Below are 7,292 nucleotides of genomic sequence, written 5' to 3'. Positions count from 1 at the left end.
CTGAACCCTTTAATTGCCCCTTAATTAACACCAGCCAGCCAGCGAGTGCATTGAGGCATGTTTAGTGAGGTGTTTGCAATCAGGAACTTTGGTTTTAACCCGCCTGGCTGAGATCCAGCCCCCTGGTCACAGGACAGGAGGCTGGGGACCTCCATGCAGAGCAAGAATTTCAAGAAGGGGCTGCTGTGAAGGTGAAGGAGAAACCCAGAAAGATGAATATGAGAACAAAAAGCTCATTATGGTATTTATACTGGGGTTTGTTCAGGACGTGACATCATGAACCATTCTTAGTCATTAGACACATGATGCTTGCATTCCGGAATTAGTATGTGCTTAATATACTGTGTGTATACAGTGTATATATATATAGGAAAAAAACAGGAAACTGAATGCAATAAAAGGAATATGGGGAATTTTCTTGTGTGTGTTATCATGGTTTTGCGACATTCTGGCTGCAGTGTGAGGCATGAGGCACAGCTATTTGAAAGCAAATAAAACAAAAGGTACATTGTAGAGATCTTTTAATGATAGTCCAGGGGTGGCCCAGAGTCTATCCTGGACTATCCTGTTTCCTGACATGTGCTGTCTGTGTGGAGTTCGCATGTTCTCCCTGGGTTTGTGTGGGTCTCCCCTGGGTGCTCTGGTTTGCTTCTACAATCCAAAGACATACTGGCAGGTTAATTCGCTTCTGGGAAAATTGGTCCTGGTTTGAGTTGCGTGCGTGTCCTGTGATGGACTGGCGATCTGTTGGTACTCTGCCTCGGCCCATTGCATGCTGGGATAGACTCCAGATCCCCCGCAACTCATTACTGGATAAAGAGGTTAAAAAATGGATGGGTGGACGTTATGTGAAAAGAATATTACCTAAAAAAAACCTGCTTTACCATTGTGAACTTGGCATCTCAGCATCAGCTGAAATCTGAAATAACTATTGGTGCTGTCACAGGCGTGTCATTGTGAAATTATACTTTGTTTTAATGTTGGAACAGAATGTTTAGTAGTTAGGCTTATCCTTGAAAAGTGTTTACTGTTCAATGTACTATGAAGGTTAAAACCTGTGCCTTTGGTGAGGTCACTTCCTCTAAATCCTAGACTTATTTCAGGACTTGCAGCTGAGAGTCTGTCCTGATTCAACAGTCAAAACTGACTTAGCATGCTGCAGTACTCACCTGTTCTTTAACCATCTGACAGACATCGTTATAAGGGCAAGATTGTCACAAATGCTGTTCATATAACATCAAATATTTAATGTTATGTTATTTACTCGTTTGCAGTTTTACCTGGCTGCTTTTGGTGTTGTTTGTCTGATGTCTGCTCCAAGCACAGGAGAGTTTAACGGCCACCCAGAGCACAACTGGCAAATTCCAACTGTGATTATTGTCATTTTTCTGAGAACAAATAGTAATACCATAACGTCAAAAGTCTCATGATTACATTCCTGTAATTCTACAAAAGGACTCTGCAGAATCACGATGATATTTTACCCACCTTTACCATTGATTACACAATTATTATTTTTTTGCCGTTGGACTGTTACCATCAGTACATCAGTGCTGCACCTCAATAAGAAAGCCAAATGGAGTCGTCACATCAGTTAATTTCGTAACAGACCTCTGTTGAACGGTAAATCTGCTGGTATCCAGACGAAGAATTGTGTAATACTTTGCAAATTCAAAAAAATGGGCAGCGACCTCATTTGAAATTTGGACAGAACTTGGAGAGGTGCTCTTTTATTTGTATAAAAGTTTCTGGTTAAATGCTGTAGGACGTAAAAACCTAATTGTGGTGGTTATTGTAATAGAAAATTGAATGGACGCCATGGCAAGTGAAACTTTTGTTTCAAAGATTTTTATAATTCTGAAAGCTACTGTTTTTTTTTAAATTATAACAGTTGTAGAAGGATCAGCCTGCCTGTTTTTTTTTTTTTTAATTCCATTAATGGACGGGAATTAACTGGAGGGCATTGCAGACTGTGTGGTTTTTTTTTTGCTTTTCATTTTAGGAACCGTTTAGGAAACAGTTAAAAAACCAAAGTGACACGGTTACGTTCCCTGAAAAGAGAATGGATAACTCTCCCCTGGATAACTCACAAACAGCCCCACTACACGGCCAATTAAAAAACAACGATTTTGATTTAAACCTCGCAATATTTGCAGAAGACGAACGCCTATGGCCCACAAAAAAATAATTAATCTACTGGGCTCATGGTTTACTAGTTGTGGCTGGGCTGTTTTCTGTTTTAAATAAATCTACAGTATGAAGCTTGCTACAGATTTTAAGCTTCTTTTCAATCTTAACTTTAATGTTTATTCTGTAGAAACTGTGTAGAACATGAGATTATTTGGTTTGTTTGCATACAGTACATGGTTATACTTTAAGTATTGGTGTAATAATAATCGCTTACACTTATTCCGCTTTTCTGGACACTCCATTACCTCCACTTTACAGGTAGGACTCCCTCCACCACCACCAATGTGCAGCCCCACCTGGATGATGCGCCAGAATGCTCACCTAATGTAGCCAATTCATAGATGGGGATTATTAGGAGGCCATGATTGGTAAAGGCCAATGGGAAATTAGGCCAGGACGCCGGGGTTACACCCCTACTCTTTTCGAGAAACACCCTGGGATTTTTAATGACCACAGAGAGTCAGGACCTCAGTTTTTTACGTCTCATCTGAAGGACGGTGCCTGTTTACAGCATTAGGACCCACATGGACTGCAGGGTGAGCACCCCCTGCTGGCCCCACTAACACCTCTTCCAGCAGCAACCTTAGTTTTTCCCAGGAGGTTCCCATCCAGATACTGACCAGGCTCACACCTGCTTAGCTTTAGTGGGTTACCAGTTGTGAGTTGCAGGGTGATATAATAATAATAATAATAATTGCTTACACTTATATAGTGCTTTTCTGGACACTCCACTCAAAGCGCTTTCCAGGTAATGGACACTCCCCTTCACCACCACCAATGTTCAGCATCCACCTGGATGATGCGACGGCAGCCATAGTGCGCCAGAAAGCTCACCACACATCAGCTATCCGTGGGGAAGAGAGCAGAGTAATGTAGCCAATTCATAGATGGGGATTATTAGGAGGCCATGATTGGTAAGGACCAATGGGAAATTTGGCCAGGACACCAGGGTTACACCCCTACTCTTTTCGAGAAACGCCCTGGTATTTTTAATGACCACAGAGAGTCAGACCTCTGTTTTACGTCTCATCCGAAGGACGGCGCCTGTTTACAGTATAGTGTCCCCGTCACTATACTGGGGCATTAGGACCCACATAGACCACAGGGTGAGCTCCCCCTGCTGGCCCCACTAACACCTCTCCCAGCAGCAACCTTAGTTTTTCCCAGGAGGTCTCCCATCCAGGTACTGACCAGGCTCACGCCTGCTTAGCTTCAGTGGGTATGGCTGCTGGTGTACTAAGAAGGGCTCTGTTAATTTGTACCAAACCGTTTTCAGTCAACCATCGTGTTAATTTTTAATTAGCTATATCCATTTAGGCAGGTATCCAGATTTTTTAAAATCAATTTAATTCATAAGGAAGCGTCTTATGCCAAACATCAGACAGGTTACGATACAGTCATCTTGAACTTGAACTTGAACTTAATTGCCATATGTTACCGGTACTGGTACAATGGAATTCTTACTTGCAGAAAGTCTCTCGATTGTAAAACAAGTGTAAAAAACAAAACAAAGTGCAAACAGTGCATCAAGACAATGTACAAACAAACAAACAGACAATGTGCAAGTAAACATGTAGACAGTTTGAATGTAAACAATACAGACGTGTAAACAATGACTGGAGATGTGCAACAGATAAGAAATCATAAAGAGGTAGATGGTGATGGTGTACTGTAGGTGTGGTCCGAGGGGGATGGCTAAATGTGTTCGCCAGTCTCACTGCTTGTGGATTGAAGCTATTGAAGAATCTAGTGGTAAGTGTCCGTATGCTCTTATATCTCTTGCCTGAGGGCAGTGGGGTGAAGAGCTCATGCCCGGGGTGGTGACTGTCCTCTGTGATGGCCAGAATTCTACCACGGCAGCGGTCCTCATAGAGCTGTTTAATCTCGGTGAGACCGCAGCCGATGATCTTCTGGGCCATATTGACCATTCTCTGCAGTGCCTTTCTTTCTCGCGAAGAGGTGTTGCCATACCACACGGTGATCCCGTTGGTGAGGATGCTCTCGATGGTGCAGCGGTAGAAGTTCACCAACACATGTATTGGCATCCCCCATCGCTTGAGGCATGCTCACAGTCCAGGTTAGATCTTTAGAGATGTGAATTCCCAAAAACCTAAAGCTGGTGACTGTTTCCACTTCCGTTCCATCAATACTGAGTAGGCTGTGAGTGTATGGCTTGTGTCTCCGAAACTCCACTATTAGCTCTTTCGTTTTCTTTATGTTCAAGTCCAGGTTATTGCTATGACACCACCTAAGCAGCTGTACAACTTCATTCCTGTAAGTGGACTCATCATCATCACTGATCAGTCCTATTATAGTGGTGTCATGTGCAAACTTAATGATGCGGTTGTTGCTGTGTCTTGCTGTGCAGTCGTGAGTGAATAGGGAGTACAACCTTGGACTCAGACAGCAGCCTTGTGGGGTTCCAGTGCTCAGGGTGAGTGGTGTTGATGTTTTATTGCCTATCCGCACCAGCTGTGGTCTCTCGATAAGAAAGTCCAGAAGCCAGTTGCAGACAGAGTTGCACAGACCTAATCCCATGAGCTTTGTCACCAGTTGACTGGGTATGATAATATTGAATGCTGAACTGTAGTCCACAAACAGCATTCTCACGTACGAGTTCTTAGTGTCCAGGTGTTCCAAGGCTGTCTGCAGAGCCAGGGAGACAGCATCATCCACTGATCTGTTGTTCTGGTAGGCGAACTGCAAGGGGTCCAGGGACTCTGTGATGGAGGAGTTGATGTGTGACAACACCAGCTTCTCCAGGCATTTCATCACCACAGATGTTAATGCTACTGGGCGGTAATCATTCAGGCATGTCACTTTTTTCTTTTTGGGGGTTGGAACGATAGTGTTTTTTTTAAAGCAGGTGGGGACCATGGACTGTGACAGGGAGGAGTTAAAGATCTGCATTTGTTTTCCTAAATGAATGCACTCTCTTTTGTAAGTAGATAAAACATTCATGTAGAAAAATAACATTACTATGTATATTCTATTTATTTTTTATTTTTTTTGGGGGGGGTGAACTTCGTTAAGTGATTAAAAAAAACGACAATTCAACGTGCACCCCTCTTCAAGCCGAGGGTCTGCTACCGTGCTGTTTCAGGACAGCGGCAGCAATGCCCGATTGTAACCAGCAGTAGGAGCAACAAGGCAAGCTGTTTGAATTTCGGTGTCTGGGGGGGTAGGGGTTAGCCGGCGCAATTCCGCCGGCCAGCCGCGCAATGCGATTCGCCGAGGCCATAGGTGTGTCGGGAGGTGTGTGGGCATGGTGGCTTAGCACATGTCAGTCATGTCGTCATTTCCTGCGGTAGACGTGGGGGAGGCACTGCTGTCTGGCTGCGCCTACTGTGGGATTTTGACAGTGGCCGTGCTTTCGTAAAGAGGCAGGCAAATACGTGCCTGAAAAGCCCGGTTTGTGTTTTTTTTTTCTTTCGCTTTGCTGTTTGGCGGATCGGAGCCCTGACACCTTTCGTCCCTCCGCGGCGGCTGGCGAGGCAAATGGCGGCTTCTGCAAGGGCACCTGATGACAAGGTGAAACGATTTTGTTTTTTTTTTTTCTTTTTGTAGGCAAAAAAAGTTCAAGGGACTTCTTGCCAGCACAACGTCCCCCCTCACTCGGCGTGCAGTAACTCAGCTGCCCGTCGTTGAAATTGCACGTTGTTGCAAAGTCTTGTTTTTGGAAGTTTTGTGCTTCTTATGAGAGACTCGGCTTTTCTTTTCACAACTCCCGTGTACCATTGATTAGTCTCCTAAATTGACCCCATGCATAGTTGTGATATTATATGCGCAAAGTTGAAAATCACACAACACCCGTATACCATGTCTAAACCCTCGCAGATGTCATTCTGTTTCTGGATGGAGCATGCGTGCGCATATGACGAATAGCAACGAGCTGCAGGCAACTATACAGGTTGTTTTCCGTCCTTTACATGCTAGTTATGTATCTATGCATGCGGATCTAATAACTATATGCTGTAGGAGAACTAATCACTTCCTTCGTGCTTTTTTTAGCTGCGCTTTCAGTTGCGGGTGATGCGATGAACATTACTGACAAGTTGATAGAGAAGAATGCAGTTCAAGTCCTCCGTGTTTACTTCAAGCGCAGGGTTTATTCTGTAGCTATTTCGTGACAATTATACCGTGTAGGCAGAGGATTGATCATGACCTGCAACATATTCTTTGCTCAGAAACGTGTATTTAGCAGTGCAGTCGTGTACCAATTGTCTCTACACAACGCGAGTTGAACAGGAGTTTAATCAGTTTAGTAGCCTAGCATTGAACTTCGACTCTACGTAGAGCAAAGGTAGGGTTGGAGACGGGAAACAGGAGTCATAAAAAGTAATTTTAAGAATATTCTAATGTAATGATAAAATAATTACATGTTTTTAACCCCTATGTTCATATATATTTGACGAGTCTTTTAAACGTAAACTTTTCATTTCACTTTTTGAAAGTTCTGCTATCAACACGATACCTGTGCACTTACTCGGTAAATAGCGAAATTGGTTAATTGGTGCAATTCAACGTTTTAATAAACGCCGTTTAAAATTGAGAGGCCAGTCCTCTCGAAGAGCGATGGAGGGTAGGTTGTTAACCGGTCACTGCTGGTGTCTTAATTCACCGCCGAATTAAATAAACGAAATACCCGGTCCTCAACATTTCATCGATGTAGCGGATTAGGTACAGCTGTCATGGGATTTTACAAGCTTTCGCAATGCCTCCTTAAGCCTAAAACGCAATTTTGGCTGCCTTGCAGGCCACTGTTGCGCACAATGGAGTTGTCCTGTGCAAAGAGAAATCCTTCCTCTTAACTCCATAGTCTCCGAGTAAAATGTCACTCGGGCAAATCAGGACTATGTTCTCAAAATCAGAGCCGGTATCCAGCCGCTGTGTCATAATCAATTACGGGAGCGTGTCTCGAACTGAAAAGTGGAAAGGGTGCTTTGCAACGCATAATCTCGTTTACTTGTAAAATTGGTGGGGTTACAGTAGCTGGGACATGTAACAGCGCTCGCTTTTCTGTCCTATGATAATAAAAAAAACACGCAGCCCAAATACAGTAACTTGGTAACCACCACCAGCAGCTAAATGTCTGGCTACAG

At 43.7% G+C, this 7,292-nt stretch overlaps 1 protein-coding gene across 1 annotated transcript in view; it reads left to right on the top strand.

Moving 5' to 3' along the window:
* The first annotated feature begins 5,498 nt into the window (after positions 1-5,498).
* pparab (peroxisome proliferator-activated receptor alpha b) overlaps positions 5,499-7,292 on the top strand; it is a 60,671-nt gene continuing 58,877 nt past the window's right edge. Inside the window, exon 1 of the mRNA XM_069192040.1 lies at positions 5,499-5,721. The gene's annotated coding sequence lies outside the window, so the exon portion shown is untranslated. The remainder of the gene's footprint in view (positions 5,722-7,292) is intronic.

The sequence above is a fragment of the Lepisosteus oculatus genome, chromosome 7, assembly GCF_040954835.1.
Source record: "Lepisosteus oculatus isolate fLepOcu1 chromosome 7, fLepOcu1.hap2, whole genome shotgun sequence".
Classification (NCBI taxonomy): Eukaryota; Metazoa; Chordata; class Actinopteri; order Semionotiformes; family Lepisosteidae; genus Lepisosteus; species Lepisosteus oculatus.
This window is presented reverse-complemented; position numbering and strand designations above follow the sequence as displayed.